Here is a 20,572-nt window from a genome sequence, read left to right as displayed (position 1 = left end):
CATTTTATGAAGACACAAAATAATATATGTATGTTTATCAAATAATGGACGCTTTGCGTAAAATTAGTTTTGAGGGGCGCATACTTGGACATTCGCCGCGGGGCTGCCCTGGCACCTCATTAATGGCTTTCGCCTTCCCATATTGCTTGTTGTGTGTCGCCGTCGTCGTCGATTTTGTGTGAGGTGCACGACTTCCCCGCATAGGATTTCTCGTCTTGATCCGTCGACGGGGACACGGCACGGTGAGTACCGCCTCTTTATCGAGATAGCGACGGGCGTGGAGCGCCAGAGCTAGCCTTCCGAATCGGACGTTTGTTTGGGAGGGAGGGGGTGAAGCTTCAAGGAGGGCATTCCTGCTAGGCCGAGCCGAGTGCAACCGAGCCACCGAGCGCCGTCGGCGGAAGTCACTCGTTTGCATGGCATAACTCGGCCCGACACGGCCGCCGAATCGTCCGGACCGTGTCCGAGGGTCCCCCGGGACCTCGACGGGCCTCCGGGTCAGTCGGGGTGTTCGGCGAGCCCGAGCCCGCTCGAGGCGCCTCGCCGAAGAGGGGCGGGGATAGCCGTCCGCCGGTTGTCCCACTGCTTTTGCCGCATTCTTCGCCACGGGCACTTTTTTCCGCCTTTCGAACGCGGCTCATTAGGGGGAAGCGAGCAGTGACGTTCGGTGCGGCGGCCGCTTTGCTGCGTTCAGAAGGGGAGGCTCGGTCAAGCGGAAACCTCTATCTCGCGACCGCTTTCTACGGCGTTCTTCGGTGCGCCCCTATTTTTTCTTCCAAACGCCAGCAGCAGCGGCGCTGGGAGGAGTGAATTCCGTCGTTGGAGGGTTCAAGGTCGAGACGATTTGAACACTCCCCAACAAATGGTTGATTACCTGCTCGACCCGGAACCGCCCATGATCTCGCTTTCGCACCTTCGGTTGGGCGTTCGTCGTCGCCGAGCCAGCCACTTTGTTGACGACGGCGACAACGACGACGCCTTGGGCACGCCGCTCTTGTTTTTGTTTTCTCCCAGTCGGAAACCTTTTATTTTTTTCTTCCTTATCTCGGTAGATGATTTCCGTACGGCCCGTCGTTGCTCGCTCTGCTGGGGACATGGCGTCTTGATCTTTTTAACACCGCGGTCCCCGCTGACGGCGTCGGCGACGTCGGAGCCTTTTTTTCTGGCGATGAGGACGACCTCGTTCAATCTCTGTTGCGTGCGTGGTAGCGGATTGTCGCGGATAAAACGATCAGCTCGGAGGGGGAAAGTTCGACCCGAATGGATCTATTTGCCGCTAGAGTTCCTCTTCAGAAAAGACAAAAATAAACTGGGCGCGAAAAGCCGCGAGGTTGCATCAGTCGATGTGCAAAAGCTGCTTTAATTCGAATAGCACAGCGTCATCCTTAGCTTCAACGCTGCAAACAGTGCCTTTTTGTTGAGTTTGTCTAGCATGTGAAAGCTGTGAATCACGCAGCGCTATTCGATTCGAATCACCATTCGCACACACGTTGTTTCGTGCCATTCGGTGCAGTTGCAAAGGAAGGATGCCACACCGAAAATACGTCATGAGGAGAGTTCGTCCCAGCAGTAGCAGAGCTATCTAATACCGAGGTACAGGTGACTTCGGAATGGTTATAGTACACCCGGTTTCAACGTAACTTGGTCGGAGAGTACAGTACAGGTAGAAAGGCCTTGTGTACCCGCGAGCAATGCAATCGACGGATGGGAATGGAATTTCCTCGAAGTGTGCGGATTGTATGTCGATATGTTGAGCCCCATACGCCGGTTGGATATGATATCAAATATTTGCAGATTAGATGTCTATGGGAAGCTATTCGTAAATCAACAGGGTTTTTTTTTTTTTTTTTTTTTTTTTTCTTTTGGGGGGGGGGGGGGGGGGGGATATATTTTATAACTTACCGCCTCCCCCCTCGGAGCCCCTGGAAATGAGCTGAGCGAGTGGCGGCGGAGCGACTGCTCGTGGCACGTATGTTGCGCGTTTCCACAAAAATGGTTGGCGGTACTTGTAAGCGTAAATTTTATCCATAAAGTTTACCCCTTTGCCTGGCTACGTCACTGTCGTGAGATCAAGCCGAAAATGTTTTATGACGTATTGACGAGGTCTTCCAGTTAGTACGCCTTTGCAAGATATTTATGCTTGCCGAAATACTACCAAAGGACTCAACTGTCGCACAACTAATTTGCGGCACGATGATTGCTCATCAGTGCTGCCATCTCTTGACAAATTAGAGTGGTGCGGGTATAGTTACCGGGATAAAGGTAAGCAACGTGTTGGTTGGTCCTTTATCCCCATCTCGTTCCCTCTTCGCGTGCGATGACCTCACAGTACATGGAGTATTTAAGAAGTAGTATATTGTCCGATGCACGTCTTAATAGATGATAAATTTCATGACCACCAAACACCGAAAATGTAGTGACCGAGAGCAAGCGAATAGGAAGCGAAGCAAATCTCGTGACTTCCCGAATCTTTTATGTCACGTTCGTCCGAGCTAGTCCAGTGGTTCCGGTTTCACTGCGTATGTTCTTAAACAGCCCCTAAAAAGAAGAAAAAAAAATTGTCAGTTTGGTTGGGACGCGCGTGTCAAAATATTAATTTTACGCGAAAAAAAAAAAAGTTTTTTGTTTTAGCAATGTTGACGGCGGCGAGACGCGATTTAGTCCGTAGTCACCTCCTTTCCACTTGCTTTCCCGGCATTTCGGGCTTGTTCAACAGGCTTGTTTCGGGTGCGTGGAGGAGAGGTGGAAAGAGCGAATGACCGAAATGGTCATTCATGGACTTAGCGCGCAAAATTTTAAATAAATCTCGCCTTCAAAATTGCTCTACTTTTTTTTTTTTTTTTTTTTTTGCGTAAAATTAATTTTTTTGACACGGGTGTCCCAACTATTGTTTCAAAAGAAAAATCTTTTGGGTTTTTTTGAACACCTAATATGCGACTTTGCACCAAAGGGAATGAAAAGCATTGAGCGATGTACGGACGTTATGGTGTTCGATTTTCGCGCTTCGATCTAAATGCGGTATTTTGGGGGAGGGAGACCTAACTTTTAGCGCATTGTAGCTGACGCCACTTATCGGGGAGGTTCAATATTTATTGGTTGCATTGATGCGCGTTAACAAACTTAATCGCTATTCAAATACTAACACAAGGACAGACAAAACGACACAACCTGTCATTTTGTCCTTTTAATGATATCTGATAGCAACCGACGTGGCTCATCCTCTACTTAACTAAATCGCTCGAAGTTATTCATTTGCCTTTATAATGCGTAAAATATAACACGAACCACCTTTGATTTGTTCGTCAAAAATTCGAAGGTTCGAGTGTTCGACACAAATATGTGACGTCTCTATAGCTTTGATCGGTCCATCTGTGCGGTAGGCGTCAGCACAGCACGGAACTCGGTGCCCTGGACACCGTCGGAACGGGCACAGCTTGTGATCTCCGATCTTCTGCGACCTTCCAGTGGCCTTATTGCCCCTAGGCGACCGTCTTTTCGCCGAGCCTTTCGATCTGATACGGAATTTGGCTCGTATGATACTCCGGGCAGCATAATGTGTCTGTCCCTGCGCTTGGAATTAATGTTTTCCTCTAGTATTGCTGTGAAAAGTTGCGCAAGCCCGTGTGCACAAAAATGCCGCTCGAGCCTAGAATGCCGGCTTGCGAGTCGAACGTGAATTACAAGCACAGCCAGGGGTCATTTGTGGACGCTGCGGTCATATGCGGATAAAGACGGTGCTGTAGCGCAGCATGGCGGCGGCTGATGGATAATGCGTGAAAATTGAAGATGGATGGGCGGATGGATGGTTAACGCTGTGCCTTTTACAAATAGATTTATAAACCATTTTTTATTTTTCATTTTGATAATTATAGTTATCAACAGTTACTGGGGATATCGCCAATAACCTTTGGGGAATCTGGCTGAAAAAAAAAATGAAACAACATAAAATAACAATGTGAATTACACAAAACCGCGGATTTCTAGGCGGTGTGCGTATTTTACTTTATCGACCGACGTTGCTCTTGTTGGGTAAAATATCGTATTATTGATCATATTTCCCCGTTTCTTTTTTTCTTTCCACATTGTCTTGCACTGTGACGTTGAGTGTAGCGCTGCGTGGCCTTGTATACGTTTCAAAGGCGCACCCATTCTGCCAGCGGGCGTGCGAGCGCACGGTTCAATGGGCAGTGTAATGACGTTTACACCGGCTGTCTCTCGGAAACGCGGGCCAGAATTGTCTGGCGAAAATTGCCATTCTAAACAAAGTTAAAAACAAATGTGTGTCGTATTTTACTCGCAAATTACTTTCCGTGGCATTGGGGAGTGTCGCTCTGCGTGTGCACAGCTTGGGTCGACAATAACCAAGGTGCACGGATCTGATCGGCGCCGATAGCTTGAAATCGTTCGTTTATTTTCAGTGTTTAGAAACAGCTTGGCGCTTCTCTAGTAGTGCAATTGTCGAACAAACATTGCGAACGGAAGAAAGTGAGAGAAATTAAAATGGGAACAAACATTTTTCTTCAGGCTAAACACCAGTATGTCAGGGTTGCGGAATGGGCAGCCCCATTCAGTTCCAACTGCATTCCGGTTGATTAAAGTTCCCGATAATTCCGTTTCTCTTAATTCCTAAGCGTGAAAAATGGCTCTTGACAGCTACATTGTGTTGCCGGCAGACGCAGCATAAAGCTGCCGCTATCATACACGTAGGCAGCTGCAAAAACATTCTGCATAATTCTGTCGCTGTCATAGTTTCGTTGTCTAACTTATGGTTTGTTTATTTTCTTCGCGAGAAAAATGCCTTACGCAAATCCATGACTCATTATAAACCACCTTTTTATATCTATATAAATATTGGTTTTAGTGATTCTCGTATATGAAAGCACTTGTTCGCGTTTCATGGATTCACGAGCGACTATGACAGGCTTTCAGGGGAAAGACTCGTGGAAGCTTACGTTGACCCCGAGCGCTGTATGCCCAAACATCTCGAACCGGCGATTTCTGAAAAAAAAAGATGGATTGCTCGTTATTTCTCGGTGTGCACGCGTTTCGGAACAATGTCGGACTCGAACGCGAGAAGCGTCCAATAAGTAAAGGCGTATGCAGAAACAAGAGGGCTCGTGAGCGTGAATGCGAACATTGGCAGTTCCTCAGAGGGAACAAACAACTAAAGGATATAATTATAATGCAATTAAATGCAAAGGTGCAAGCGAGCTGGACAAGAATGACGAAAGTAATCCCTGGAGGAGGGGAACAAGAGGGACAAAGGACAAACATAAATCTCCATACACAGCTAGGTGACTGGTGAGCGACCGAAAAAATCCGCCTGGTCCGGGTATCGAACCCGGGACCTCTCCATTACAAGTGGAGTCGGGACCTCTCCACTTGTAATGGAGAGGTCCCGGGTTCGATACCCGGACCAGGCGGATTTTTTCGGTCGCTCACCAGTCACCTAGCTGTGTATGGAGATTTATGTTTGTCCTTTGTCCCTCTTGTTCCCCTCCTCCAGGGATTACTTTCGTCAACTAAAGGATCGTGGGAAAGTAGCGCCAGGCTCCCCGCATTGTCACCATTTTGGTTCATAGAATGAGCAATTTCTCCTTCCCCTTTCCATTCTTCGTGAGCCGATCTGAAGTTGCTGGCGGCGGATGGCTTTATCCGAACGTTTCTCGAATGCCGAGAGTTTGTTCTCCACGCACCGGCGAAGCAAGCGCACATCTTCGCGCGGCCACCATATGCAGCCCCGGTGTTTGGCGGCCTCGAAAAAATAATTTTCTACATACGCAAAAACAACAATACCAAATGTAAGCAATATGTGAAATAAGCGCGATTGAGAAGTAGATTGCATGCACGGCGTCAAAGACGCTTATATTGGCGAGGAACGCTTGTCAGTTCGACGATGCTCTATAGCGATCTTGGTGCGACTGCTCTATAGCGATCAAGGAGGTTAAAAGTACCAGGAGGGGGCACGTTGCAATATTGGTGAAGCCTAGGCATAAAAATTTAAAACGATGTTGTGGCCAACGTGACCGTAGATCTCTCTGGCGGTTGGTGCGCGTGACATGTCACGTATGAGATGGGTGGTTGATTGTAGAAGGATTGTAGCGGTTGGTGCGCGCTCCGTCCGGTAGGTTTTATCAGATCGAAGGCTAGACTTCGTTTCAGCTTAGGTCTGAGCGCGGCCGATGTTATGAGCGGAAGGGCCAATCAAACAGCGAAAGAGGCACAACGTCATGGCGTGCTTTCTGCAGTTGATAGGACCACCCGGTGTTCGCCGTCTCTCTGTGCGTGCTCCTCTGCCGGCTAGTTCTATAAAGCGTAGAGAGCAGGCCATGACGCTGCGCTTTTTGCGCTTCGTGACTGGCCCTTCGGCTCATAACATAGGCCGTGCTCGGACCTAAGCTGAAACGAAGACTAGTTACGGTCAAGTGACGTGGTCACGTTGGCCTGATAAGTGAGGAGGGTAAGGGGGAAAATGAGAAAGAGGCGAGGCGTCAAGGGAGCATGACTTGTGGAGGCTACGCGGCCGACGTCATGCCCTCTCCTACCCTTCTATCTTCCTTGCTTTCGGAGCTCCGAAAATTTTGAATGGGCGGAAATGGCGATTGCAATGGCAACTGAGACCAAGCAACCAATCAAATCGCGAGGTTTGCTCGTCCGTTTTCTTACACTTGACAATGGATGGATGGATAGATGGTAACACGATAAAAAAAAAACATTACAAAAATGTTTTGATACGTAGTGTATAGACCAATGCGTCTATACACAATGGATAGATGGATGAATAATGGCTATACCCTTTGTTACGGCCGGTAGCTTGCGCCACCTAGCCCACGGCACTTAGGGGCGTGCCAAGCTCGGGTTGTTTGTAAACGGGGCGTTCTTCGCCTGCTGTACCAAAGGAATCCGTGTCCTAATCTGCTTTCTGGGATGAGAACATCACGTGACCCACGGGAAACAATGGATCAACAAACGCACGTGTTCGCACTATTGAATGGCGCATTCGAGGCCAATGTCAAATTGTGTGGTTTGTGCATTAGAACGTGAACGTGGCTATTCATCAGTGAAGAGTGCGCGTGCGTAGCTCTCATCGGCGTTCAAGGTGCGCGGACGTCCCGTGGAGTTGACCGCGCGACCCCGGAAGTCATTTTTACGAGGGAGCGCGGCATGGGGGGTAATGCTCGACACTGGCTGTAGGTGGCGCAAGCTGCCGCCCGATTCAGAAGTTTGCTTGCGGTTTAGACGATGTTTTTATCGGCAGGCTTGTCAAAGAGAAATCAATAATTGTGGAGTGGACTGTTTGGATGGGTTTCGACGAGTCGCCTAAACATATATATGGGCCCAGACATTCACCAGGACGCGGCGTAATTTAATAAAGCTTCAATCAAGTCGATTTTTTTTTTTTTTTTTTTTTTTTTTTTTGTGGCAATATGTCGATTTTGTTTCAACTTTCATGAAAGGAAAAATGAACTTGTTCGGAAGCTGGACAGTCATACTCGCTCAGGTCTATTCTTGGTTCAGCCCTAGGCTGGCAGTGCGGTGGTATACCTACACGCTGGCCGACCGATCAACCGCCTTCATCACCTTCATCCCTGCACTTATGAGCAAAAGTGTGGTCACATGGCGAAAGACAGACATGACTAATTCATGAGTTCGCACTTCCACTGGGTGCCAAGCAAATGCTAAGCCTACTACTTATTTTATTTTCATCTCTCTTTTAACACAGAATGTCATGTGTTCGCTTTCACGAGAAAAGCGACACGCGAGTCTCGCCCGACATACGGGTGAATGTCATGTAAGCAATATGCAGGATGTCACGTGAGAACGTGAGGTCACGTGAAGTCCCCCACACGCACACAGCATGTACCCAGCTCATTCGCAACCCATTTTGTTCGTCTCCGAGTGCATTATCAATGTTTGATAAAATATTATCAAATAATGCCTTCTCTTTTTTTTTCCTTTTTCTTTTTTGTCGTTTTGTACATACTTTTGCACAAATAACAAGTCACGTGTCTTCTCAAATAACAAGTCACGTGTCTGCGTTAAATTTCACGTAGTTTTCACGCAGGAAGATTTAGCCGGTGGAAATGCTCCGCAACACGTCCTTCTGGTTCTGGATAGCGTGAAATTTCGCCCCTGCGTGGAGCCGGGGTTGTTTGGAAGATTAACGGCGGTATCTGTTTTGGACAGAGATTGCGTTGCTGGCACGTCCCCAATATACACGCGCAGTCTGTTTAGACGCCCCTCGGAAGAAAACGGGCGGCGGGTGGGTTCGTCTGCTCTTTAGCTGTCGAGGGACCTCACCGAGGGAACACTGCACCGCTTTTATATCCTGGAGCTTCGAACGCAGCGAAGGCGTCGCTAGTGAGGTCGTCGAAGCCGGTGCGAAACCCACACTCAGCGTGCAAGATCTTACCCAGTGGACAATGTAAACTGCGAAAACCTATCAAACAGTTTTTGTGTGTGTTTTTTTTTACAAGTTTTGTTTGTTATTAAGTGTCAAAAAGTCCAAACTATGAAAGTTCGCGTCTCATTCCTAATTCGGGCCACAGCTCTCTTCAAAGCTGGCTGATACACCAAAGAAGCAGAAAAGACTGTTTCATGGTCATATTGCCCGCGGGTGGAGGGGCAGTCTTGTACACGTTACTCTATAAAAGTCTCATCGATTGCAATGACTCTTGGGTAAAGGAGCTGTAACGATTTTAACGTTGAAAGAATTGGTATCTTCTGCTTTTGAGATTGTTCACCTTGTCACAAATGACAAAAAACGCACCTCCTTTCATTGAAATGTTGCAATTCCGCCACGTAATAGCGAGGTAAAACTTAGAATATTCCCCGACCTGCAGCCGCGAGCGGCGGCCATGAGAAACTCGCGGAGTGACGTCATCTTGTAGAAAGATAGCAAGTTGTGCGAATACCTGCTTGATAAAAGGTAACCTTTCTATAAATCTTGTCGTTCCAACATATATATAAATGCGTCAAAAACCTGGTACCATCGACAAAACTTTTATTATACGGAATTTTAGTGGCGCCATCTATCCTTGGTCCACAAAACCGTCGGCTCTATCTGCTACCGCAAACAGCCACCAGAAGCCGGAAGGAGAGGGGGACAGGGCCGGACGGGTATGGCCGGACCCGGATGAGACTTTCCTCCTTTCACCGTATATTTCGCGCGGTGCCCGCCAGCACGTGGTCACGCGGTCGCGAGGGGATGAGTTCTCGCTGCTCACTGATGGCTCTAAAGAGAGAACTTTTCCGGAACCCCGCGCCTACCCCATCAACGTCACTGCGCACGTGACCCGGAAGACGGCGTACGAGTTGAGAGGCGGCAACAACCTGGTTCTTTTTCATTTTCTAAAATAAAAACTAGGATATCCAGGCAAAATCTGTTTTCTGTAGTTCACTTCAGAAGTGTCAGGCATCAACTTCCCCAATAATTTAAGCGAATCCCTGAAATTGTTGCACAGCTCCTTTAAAAACCATGAGCCATTTCACTCTGCGTAGGTGGATGACCAGCGAAGCTGATTAGCACACGACACAGACCTGACACAGAATTTTGAACAAAGGTACGAACACATTTATTGCCTTGATCGGTGGTCATCGTGACGAACGGTACCCACACACATGTCGAGGGCTATCGTCGCCCCGAGGAGCCGGAGGAAACTAGACACGCGCGACGGGATCGCCACCTGGCGGAAGGAAACTAGGGACGCACGCACTTGGAACGACGAATAACAGAGGGCGGTGCGAACCCTCTCTGAGTTTTTGTTGACGCACACGAAACTTCCACGGAACCCTAGCCATAAACAGCTTCGTTGTGATATGCAATAGACCGATCTCAGTCAGTGTTCCACGCGTGCGTGACGACGCCGTAACTGTAGTTCATGGGAAGCAGGCGCCAGTTCACGAGACAGCTCGTGCCGCATCGGGATCTGCTCGTGCGCCTGTGAGATCGGTCTAGTTGATCACTTTTTATTTTATTTTTACGTCTGTGGGTTGTAATGTAAGTGACTGTTACTTGAAAAAGTTGGAGATTTGTGTTTGTCCTTTGTTCCTCTTGTTCCCCTTCTCTAGGGTTTATTTTCGTCATTGAAAAAGTAACCGTTAGTTTTCCGATTATACTTGAGATTTTGAAAGGAGACTATTCTGGCGGTTTGAAGGCGTGTTTTTTGTGTACTGTCCATCGTTGGGTTAGAATTGTCTAATTGCAAACTACCCATCTTCTCAATTCACCAATTTTGGCAAACTTGCCTGCTGTCCAGAGACTACGATTCTCCGCCCGAAGGTAGCGCTAGAGGTTCGAACTAGATATGGCGAAGTTTCAGCGCGAATCGATATTTTATTCGAAAGTTATACGGTCGAGACCGGTTATAACGAAGTCGGTTGTAACGAAATAGCGGCTACAGCGAAGCGAACACGATTTCCCATTCCCTTTTGCACTTCGTTATAACCCAAGTCGGTTATAGCGGATAAAGCGATGTGATTTCCGATTCCCATTGACTTCGTTATAACCGGTTTCGACAGTAAACGACTTTCTGGAAATGTAAATGGTATAATTGTGGCCGACGGAGATCTCGAACATGGTGTTCTATGGCGCCAGAAACCGAAAACGGGCGAAAGATGGGCCTCTGAATAAATATATCGGTTCGTGCTGAAACTTCGGCATCTGGTTCGGAGCTCTAGCGCTACCTTTCGGCAGAAAATGAGCGTTCGGCCATACATAATTTACTTTTGCAATGAAAAAAGAAAACTATATATTTTTTTATTTTATTTTATTTAGCGCTCTGCACTGTGTGTGGTTATAGACTATTTTTGTGCCAAGGTGTCGCTGTTGCATTTTGCTTTACGAGGATATCCGACTCGCCGCATGCCTATGCGGTTTCGTAAGCACGCGGCCGCCCGCTGTGGAACGTTGCTTCCAGCGCAGCTGTTTTGAAAAGTGGAAAGGTATGAGCCATCGTGTTGTCTAACTTCATTTTCGAGGTGAAAAAAAAAAAAAAATTGCGATGTTCTGAAACGAGTTTACAACTTTCGGCTTGCAGGATCCGTATCGATTTGTCGAAACGTGTTTAGTAAATAACTTTCCATGGACACACGTTTTGTGGACAAGCTTTCGTTGCCACGCGTATCTTGGAAACTCGTCTCGTGGGGCACGTGCTCCTGCGACGTTCGGTCGATGGCGTCGGTAATCAAATCTGCAAGCCGGTAAAGTCTAGCGCGTGATTCACCGAGGCGTGTTCACCTAAGCCCCGGAGCCGCCTGGTTAATTCGCCGCGGCCAATTCACTAATTCGGGCTTTCGGGAGTTTCCGAATTGGCGATTGAAACGCGGTAGGAAAACGATCATCTCGTTGTGCAGTCGCGGATACACGAAAGGAGTTCGATCATCTACAGTTCAGCCGTCAACCGCCCTATGAGAGCTTGCCGATCGGCAAAAGATTACTCGATTCCTTGTTTGAGTTGAAGCTGCTGCATCTGCTGCGAGTTCAGGTTATCTTGCGGCGCGCCCCTCGCTAAGCGCTGTACAGCGCCTGCAGGTGTCGCGCTCACGCCTCGTAAGTGTATTTTCAAGCGCAAAGTTTCGTGAAATTACGCGGGGGGTCAACCAGTTGCTTTGGAAGGCGCGTTGTGTGTGGATCGGTTCAACCGCCAGTACGCGTGAACGCCAGTACGTGTGAAGGGGAGGCGGGGGTGTCCACATTGTGTGTGTGTGTGTGTGTGTGTGGGGGGGGGGGGGGGGGGGGGGGGGGAGGGAGTTTTTGCAAATTAAAGGGATACTGAATCGAAATTTGAATTTCGCAAAATAAGGCTCTAGAAGCGTTGAACGGGACTCTACGAACTCCGAAACATTGCTCGCACATCGATATCTCAAACGGATGGCCGCACTTTTCGAAAAGAAGGGCGCGATCAAGCGAGGCCTCTGACATCACTGTCCTCCGGGAGAATTTGAGAATGAGGGTGAGCGGCCTCGCTTCTCTCCTCCTCGCTTCGGTTCACCAGCTCGACACGGGACGTAGTGAGGAGGAGAGGGAATAAGAATCGTGACGTGCCTTGCCTTGTCGGCCTCGTCGGCCGGGTTTAGTCGGGCGCTTCTTTTCTAAAAATATGGCGATCCGTTAGAGATATCGCTGTATGAGTGATGTTTTTGGGTTTTGCATCGTCCCGCCTATCTGTCCAGCCTTGTTTTGTAAGTTCGAAGTTTCGGTTCAGTATCCCTTTAAGGGGGTGCCTTGAGAAAAACACAGGGGGGTGTACACCCCCCCCCCCCCCCCCTAGGGGGCGTGTAGGGAAATCACTGGTAGAAGGTCTGTAAAGAGACGTGACGTCACGAGCGTTGACCGGTTTTATTATGTGTACCTAATAATTTGCACTTCACCAAGAACGGAACATATCTTCCTAAGGAAAAGCTCGTCTTGTCGTTATTTCCCTTGGAAAGCTTACGGGAAGGGAGGGGGGGGGGGGGAAGAAGAACCCCCCCCCCTCCTTGCTTGTTTTTATATGCGCCCCTGGTCATGATCGGCAACTAGAGTTATCGCTGTGCCGAGATATGCGGAAAGCACCTGGCTTTATTGTTTCGCCGCCTTTTCGTCGCCCGTGTACTTGTTTTGCGCGGGCACTCGTCGAGCTAACAATGTGCGCCGGCGACGCCTCGGAAGTCCGGAGGCGGAAATCATTGCCGGGGATTGCTCGGGCCTAATCCAATTGGCGTCGTGAGCTCCGACCCGCCTCTGCTGTCGTTGGGCTTCGGCCGGACCGATATCGGAAAAACACGCGGGGCGATCGATGGGCCGCCATTTTGTTTCTTTTTTCGGCTGTCAGCAATCCTTCGCACTCTGGCCATCTATCGACTACCCGCGACCCACTTCTCACCGCCGTGTACGAGATTGAGGGTCCGTCCTTTTTTCTTATTTTCTGTCTCTCTCTCTTTCTCTCTCTTTTTTGTTTGTTAAGTATTTGTGCAATTTTAGATACAGCTTTTTCTTGCTTAAAGTGGTCGTGAAACGTTTCTTCATAGATTTTGCTTAAAAAGGGCACTGACACGTCAAAATCATATATTTATGATTATTATTATTATTATTATTATTATGCCAAACGATCGTAAACATTACCGTCAAAGTTCAAAAACTTGGGAGTTCAGTATTTGTGAAGTAAAAAGCAGTTTCTAAATACCGAATTTGAAGTTCCCGCGCGATCCGCGCCAGTGCAGTGACGTCAAATATTGAGTCGTCCTGCGACTCGGGTTTCTCTGGCGCCTCCCAAGTGTCGTGTTCGCCGGCGTCCCGCGAACAACCGGCTGCGAGCAGACGACGCTTGACTTTCGACTTTGAAGTGCTTTTAGAGCTCTTTCAGCCATCTCGAATTCTTGGAAACGGTGTGAGGTCGAAGAGAACGTGCAGTGGACTTTTGTGAGCGACGTGAGGGGTCACGTCGCGCCGGTTCTGCGTGAAAGGCTGACTCGTCGGAGTCACAACCGAAACTACGATACACAGACACCAAAACCCAGCCGTTTTGACCGTTTGACGATTTCCTTTTCGAAGTCTGAGAGGTCTTCGGGCACCTAAAAAAGACCACTTCGTCCGATTCCCCGACTCGCCGACCATCTTCTAGCTGCTACATGTGTCGAGCGCCGCCATGTTTTCCGAGGGAGGATAAAAAGCCAGGAGGCGACATCACACCGGACTACGAGTTTCGGTATTTCAAAGAGGCCCCTGGCGCGTTCGCAATTGCGTTCAAAAACATGTTTTACGAATGAACTTATTAAATGCTATAGAAATGTAGCTTGCAAAGCTTCTAAATTTCATATTTGACGTTACAAATAAAAAAAAAAGTGAGGAGGGGAGGAACGGGAGAGAACGCCCAAAATAAAAAAAAAACGTGCGTAGGGTTTTTTTTTTTTTTTTTCTTTATTGCGTTGTGTCATTTTTTTGCATGTCTGATTACAACTGGCATCGTTTGAGACAACAAAAAGAAATACGACTTTTGGGGTGTCAGTGCCTTTTTAATACCTGCTTCGCCGCAATCACTGCGCTGTTCGTAATTTAGGAGAGGTGTGTTCGTTTGGAGCTGGACGCTCTACACACGGGAGAAAATGGAGCACCATTTAAAACAACATAAAATAATCTTTTAACTTCTTTTTTTTTTTTTTTTTCGATGGTGAATTAAATAAACTTCGTATGTTCTCAGAACAAGGATCAATCTTGATTTCTGTGCGCAAGCGTTAAAAAGATTGGGTGTTTTTTTTTTTTTTTTTCTTTGTCCCACAGCGAAAATGGGCAGTCACGTGGCTCGTGACGTAACATTGCACCGGAACCGGAAGTGCTCTCAGCCGCGTTAGAGGAACGACGATAATTCCGGGTTTTATATAGACGATTGCGAGCCACTGGCCGCCGCCATGTCCCTGCTCGTGCGACAAGCCCCTGGAATTTCCAGCTTGCCAAAGCTATGTTAAGCTGCTCGTGCCTGCACTCGTGGTAAAGTGTACTAGAATGCTTGGGTAGTGTTGGGACCGGAGGGGCTCGTCTGAAGCGCGTGGTATTGATCGCGACAGGTGTCGACACCGGCGCCTTATCCAGAAGGTGTGCGCGTGCGCAGGTGCACGCGCGAAATATGAATCTTTAGTGCCGCTTTGGTGGAGTGCACATAGGATTTCTGATACAGCTACGACCTGCCAGCGGTCGTACCGCGGCATCAATTACTCTGCGGCACGATCGTTAGCAACATGATGCTTCAATGTATTGGACGGTACAAGTTTCCTTTGATTTCCTCCTCCCAATACTCTGACTGACTGGACGGTACAAGCCACATTGCCCCTTCTTTACATAAAAAAAAATTGCGACTTTAAAGAAGCGGATAGCAAGTTGTTTCAGCGTAGAATTAGCTGCGACTTTCCGTTTGTCGGATGGTGAGAATTTTAAATGAAATGCCCATTTCCTTGGTCGCAAAGGCCGAACATTAGATATTTGAAAGGGATATCTAAAACTCGGAAGCAGTTTTTTTTTCTCTATCTTATTTTATAATGAAACAAAACGGCATATACTGAAGTCCGAGATTGTTTTAGTATCTTTTAATACCCCAGGTTAACTTCTCTGTCTTCTTTTCTGCCAGTCTTCTTTTTTTTCTTTTTTTTTTTTTTACCTTTATCAGCTCGCTTCACTTGTCACTCATTCTTGTGTTCATTTATGAGACGAACCACCCAACCGACGTTCGCAAACAAGTGAGAATCTTTTATTTATTCGTGGCTGCCACAACCATCCGAGGACCACCCGACGTTCACTTGTAAGAAATGGCTTATAAGCCGTGACAATTTTTATCACTTGTTTTAACATTGAACTTAAGTCCAAAAACTGAGACAACGAGGCCTGAACAAGTAATGCTTTATAAGAATCAAAGAAAACAAGCAACTATTTTACGTCATTTTGAGCAGAAAACATAAGCACACGTAGATCAGGCAAGGAAAAAGTTGTAATAGTTTACAGTACAGCATTGAAATAATGGTTACAATGTGCAGCGCGTACATGGTTACAATATGCAGCGCATTATCCTCTTGAGGGTAAAACATCTGAAACCTACACGCCCATAACAATACATTTAACCGACAGCTGCTTTCTGACAACCAGGTAAGTCTCGCCTGAGCAGGGTATTCGAAGGGAAAGACCCTTGGTTCCACAGGGGGCGTGTCTGGTTCACGCAGGCATATAGGGTGTTTTTGTTTTATTCTTAGAGAACTTTACATAGCTTACAAAAAAAAAAGATGTGGCAGATATGCCGTCTTTTGTTATATCTGTAAGGCTCGGTGGACAATAAATGGGTGAATAACCGTTTCAATGTTTAATAATTAACCAAAATCTGTTAGTTAACTTGTTTATTAGCGGCTTAATTGGCCATGGTGCAATTGCAGTTTTAAAACGAGTCATTATTAAAGGCAAACACAATTTCGACAATCTGCGAAAAAGCAACGAGGTTCGCGAAATTTATTGTAAAAGTTTACCTTTCTTCGGCTTGATTCAGAAACCGCGTTATGAAAATAATACGTAGAATAGTGACTTAGTCGTCTTGATGTGTGGCGCCGGCGAGTCCACCGAAGACACGCTGTCGAGTTAGTGACAAGGGGACAGAAACAACTGTGTCATTCTTCTACGCAACAATATCAGCACAACCTCATTCGCGCTTTCAGTGCGTGGTTTTTTAAGTAACGGAAGAAAGGCAAAATTTTAGCGATGAATGTCTAAGGACAGGACCAGCGGGTTGCTAGAGATAATTAAGCATGAGAAAGAAAACGAGAAAGGACGGACAAACAACGAAAACGAGCGCCTTGTTGCTTTCGCTCAAAGCTCGTTGTTTGTTCGCGAACTTTCTAAATTGGGTTGGCCTTTAATAATGGCTCCCTTTAAAGCTGCGATTGCAACTTGGCCCATTAAACCGTTCATCAACCCTTTGCTTACCTCAAAAACTAAAAAAAAAAAAAAAGATTTGAAAAAACCGATTTTTTTTATATGCCCTGTACTCTGTTTCACCCTATGATGTACCGCAGGAAAGGCTACAAGCGCGAGCTCCTTGCTCTAGGGCACATCTCGACGGCACAAGCTCTCGTGCGGTAAGAGTAGCTCCCAACGCTATGAGCTCGCGCTTCTAGCCTTCGCTGCGGTACAACATAAGGTGAAATGGAGTGTATAAAATCGTGGTACCGACACGTGCACCGCTCAAAGTAAAAAAAAAAAAAAAAGCGCGCTGCGCGAGGTTTTTCGGATAACTCGACTACAGCGCCGCCACGAACTGTCAATACACGCGCCCTCACGAGCTCCCGTTGCCGAGCCGCCCCGGTCCCAACACTACCCAAGTATTCTAGTACACTGTACTGGTGGGGCACCAATCGGGGCGCCATGCTTGCAATAGACGGATCTCGCAGCCAGTCTCATTACGCCACCCGCTGCCGCCATGCATCGTACGATCTGTAGTCTTTTGCACGCGCGGCAACCGCGCTGAGGTTCTGCGCGAACAGAGCACGAGCTGTCTCGTGCACTGGCGCCTGCCTCCTATGAGCTAGTTATGGCGGTCGTCACGCATGCCTGGAACTTAAAGGCATAAGCCGGGGTTCACTCTGCTCATAGGCCCATAGGGGATCGGTGGCCGAGTGGGCTGAAGCGCACACCCAGCTCGACGCGCGTGGAGCGAAAGCTCGCGCTGCAGAACCCAGGGATCCTGGGTTCGAGCCCCACCCCTGCCCGTTTCGATCTGGATGAGCATCGTACCGGCGTGCGGTCGTGTATCACTACTGCGTGGTGCACGTTAAAGACCCCAGGCTAGCGGTTGTACTGCACTGGCTAAATTGCTCATCTACAGTGTAAACCAGTGTCGCCCCTACTGGCAGACCAACCTTACGCTGTATAAATCACTCAAACGTCCAATTTGACTTTGATTTGGTACGGATAGTCCTCCCTTACGGGAGGAACGGTCTTGTAACCTATGTTCCTTTAGAAAGGGAGAAACCTTCGTCCCTGAAGCAGGGGAGCAAAGTTCCTCCGTCGCTTGCATCTCAATATGGCGGCCCTGAATCGAGCAAATCGAGCCCAATAAGGCTTAACCAGGACGCTACGTCTCTTGTACAGGACGAGAGCAGCAGCAAATGAAAGCGTAACACGATCTTTCCGCAAACTGTGTTTATTTCCGAAGCCAGATTCCCCCCACAGGTACAGAAACCTGCGTTTCGAAAGCAGTTACTCAGTCTTCTCGTCGACGGCACTGCGATGTTAAACGGAGACAACCGATACCGAGTTACTTCGTGCACTTTGCGTCTTACCTTTGGTGTTCCTCGAGTCACAATTCCTTCGTCAACCGCACATCACGGAGAAGGCCAAACTCACTCCGCGAAACCAAAAGCCGTTCTCGAAACAACGAAACTCGAAGCCGCTATTTATCGCGTAGCGTGAAAGAAGGTTAAATCGCTAGCCACCAGATGGCGGGGTCAAGCAGAGTAATTGCAAGTAGCTAAACTAGGTGGCGCTAGATGCCGCCCAATTCATGTTCTACAAAAAATAATTTGCTTCTCTCAGGCCACTACTGCGCTTGAGGATCCTCTGCTATACACACATGACACCCATTACACTTATTACAAGCATCAGGTGAACATACATTAAGCACATGCACTGCACACACAAATATCAATACAACAGAACACCACACTAACCCGACACTACACCCGTGTTCTGCGTTTCCGTCTTTTATACTGGTCGTTTTGAACGTGCGGAACTTTTCGGTGACTCCCTAAGCAATAAAGAATATTCCCAGCATGTTGATTTTTTCCGAGCAATGTCATACCTCTGAGAGTATTTTGAATGGCTCAGGGGATGAATCTCTTATTAAAAAGTAAACGCTCGATCACGCCGTAATTATTTGAAAGCAATAAATCAAACCGCTCCAATGCGGTTCGAAGCCATGAGTTTGTTTCCCCGCACGGCGCGTCGTAGCCTGTATTTCTATTGTAGTGTTTGTTTTTCTATTTGTGCTGTTCGCGCAAAGCTGCAATTGCCGTCTTGAATTAATCTCTGTAGAGCGGATATTCACTTAGCTGGAAGTGATGCTTCACGGGCTGAGAAATCGCTTTTCGATCAACTTGAATGCAGTCTAAGCCGCGACTTCCGGCAGGTGTTAAGTGTGCGGAGCTACGCCGTGGCGAGCCCGAAAACTTCTAGAGCTCATCCTAGCGTGCCACTTGGAGGGCAGTTTCTCCAGGAACCGTAGTATATATTTAAACAGCAAAATAAATGGTAGCTTTTTTTTTCGATTTTACCTACTATTGTTTTTTAATGCTAAAATTCCACACTGTAAATATACGTACTTTCCGTCATGATCTCGTACTGTTGTCCTTGCCCCAGAGCGCAATCGCTCTCGGGGACAATACAACCAACAGTCACATTGGCCACTGTACGATAGGAGCTTATACTGCTCAGACCAGCGTTCCAACATGACTATCCGCACGTTGATCGATTGCACGTAATCCCTCAAGCGGTATTAAACTTTTTAATGTAAAGCAGAATGTCAAACTGCGACAGTCCGCCCCCTCCGATCACGCCCGACCAGCGGCATCAATGCCCGACCGTTTACGATCTCCTCTTGTTGTTACTCTACTGATATATACGCGAACACACGGTCACATCGGCGATAATTCCAGTCTTCCGTTCACAACCCACAACACTGCCATCACGATGTTGCAGCTATGTTGCTGACACGCACAAACACAAAACCACGTTGAACGCCGGTTGCACTCGGCATCGGAAAACGGAACCGAACTCGGGGGGGGAAGGCACCCAGGCAGCCGGCAGCAAAACCTGCCTTTCTTGGACACAGTTCCTGCGGTTTCCATAACGTCGAAAACGTCGACACACTTACGCGTGCTTTCGCTACTGTAGTGCGCTGTAGTGCTGCAGTGGCTATAGCGGCTGTAGTTCCGTGCCGCGCGAGTCAAACAATCCGGAGACGGCCATCCCCCAGTGTACGTGGCACTGCTGGCACTGTTCCGGAACTTCGCTGTTTCTAGCGGCTTCGTTTGCTCGTTTGATAAAATTAGTGATAAAAACGTCAATGCAACCGAAATGTTCTGCACGTTTAGACTAGAAGACGGAATTACAGGCGGCCTTCGCTGCTGCTGAAGCTCAATCAACTCAACAGCTATTTATTAAACAACGTGCGCGACCTGCTCGAAAAACGAAACCGAAAGACGATGAGTCGGGAGGGCGAAAGCTTTCACCCGTCTGCCTGGAGAAGGAGAAAAAAGTTTCGTTCCTCCCCTTTTCTCGTGTCCGCTTGGGGGCGCGTCGGTAGAAGGGAGGAAGACGCGCCGTTGCTACTTTTTTCCTCCATTTTTTCTTAGAGTGTAGCTCTCAAGTTTTGAGCAGCGCTCCAGGCGAGCAAAATAGAATATTTGACTCGCGTTTCGAACATGCGTCACTACGCTTCCCCCACTAGAGTTTTTTTTCTACTCCGTTCCATTATAAGTGCCAGTGTAGCAGAGGCTACAAGAGCGAGCTCCGAGCTTTCAGTGTCCCCGCCAAGCACGCGCGCTCGTGCAGTGCGAGCATCGTTCAGGGGAACATGCTTTAGCAAGATATACCTTTGGCTTCGCTATCAAGTAAACTGAAACATACGGGCTCACGGAAGCCATGAAAGAAAGCAATAAAATAATAAAGCTGAAAGGAATGTCTAATGGGGCGCTGAGGCCACGAGCTGCATAATTCTTTTTTTTTTATTTTAGTTCTTTTTTATATACTTTTGTTATCGCGCGTTTACAGATGCTGACAGATGCTTGCATTCGAACGTGGCACGAGCAAAATCGAACGTTACAGCGCCGCCTGGGTGGTGCTGTCAGTATAACATGGTCGCGTCTTGCAGACGCGCTCGCGCCCCCTGCCCGAGAGCAACGGGTCTTAAAGGCAGTCTGCAAACACGAGTCATCGCAATATCCGCATGGTTAGAATATATGCCGCGTGCCAAGGTCCTCCTTGAAGTCGTTTCCGCGTGGCATTCGAAGCACGGATCTCGCGTTCGAATCTCTACATGCATGACCGTCTTTTCTGTAATGT

General features: G+C 47.9%; 1 protein-coding gene across 2 annotated transcripts in view; it reads left to right on the top strand.

Annotated features, from left to right (window-relative positions):
• The first annotated feature begins 115 nt into the window (after nt 1-115).
• The window catches only part of LOC115310162 (protein kinase C and casein kinase substrate in neurons protein 1), an 87,655-nt gene continuing 67,198 nt past the window's right edge, over nt 116-20,572 (top strand). The window contains exon 1 of one of the 2 annotated variants that reach the window (XM_040498776.2): nt 116-242. The gene's annotated coding sequence lies outside the window, so the exon portion shown is untranslated. The remainder of the gene's footprint in view (nt 243-20,572) is intronic. The other variant, XM_040223254.2, reaches the window with a different exon arrangement.

Source organism: Ixodes scapularis, unplaced genomic scaffold, assembly GCF_016920785.2.
Source record: "Ixodes scapularis isolate PalLabHiFi unplaced genomic scaffold, ASM1692078v2 PGA_scaffold7__128_contigs__length_106722199, whole genome shotgun sequence".
Lineage (NCBI taxonomy): Eukaryota > Metazoa > Arthropoda > Arachnida > Ixodida > Ixodidae > Ixodes > Ixodes scapularis.
This window is presented reverse-complemented; position numbering and strand designations above follow the sequence as displayed.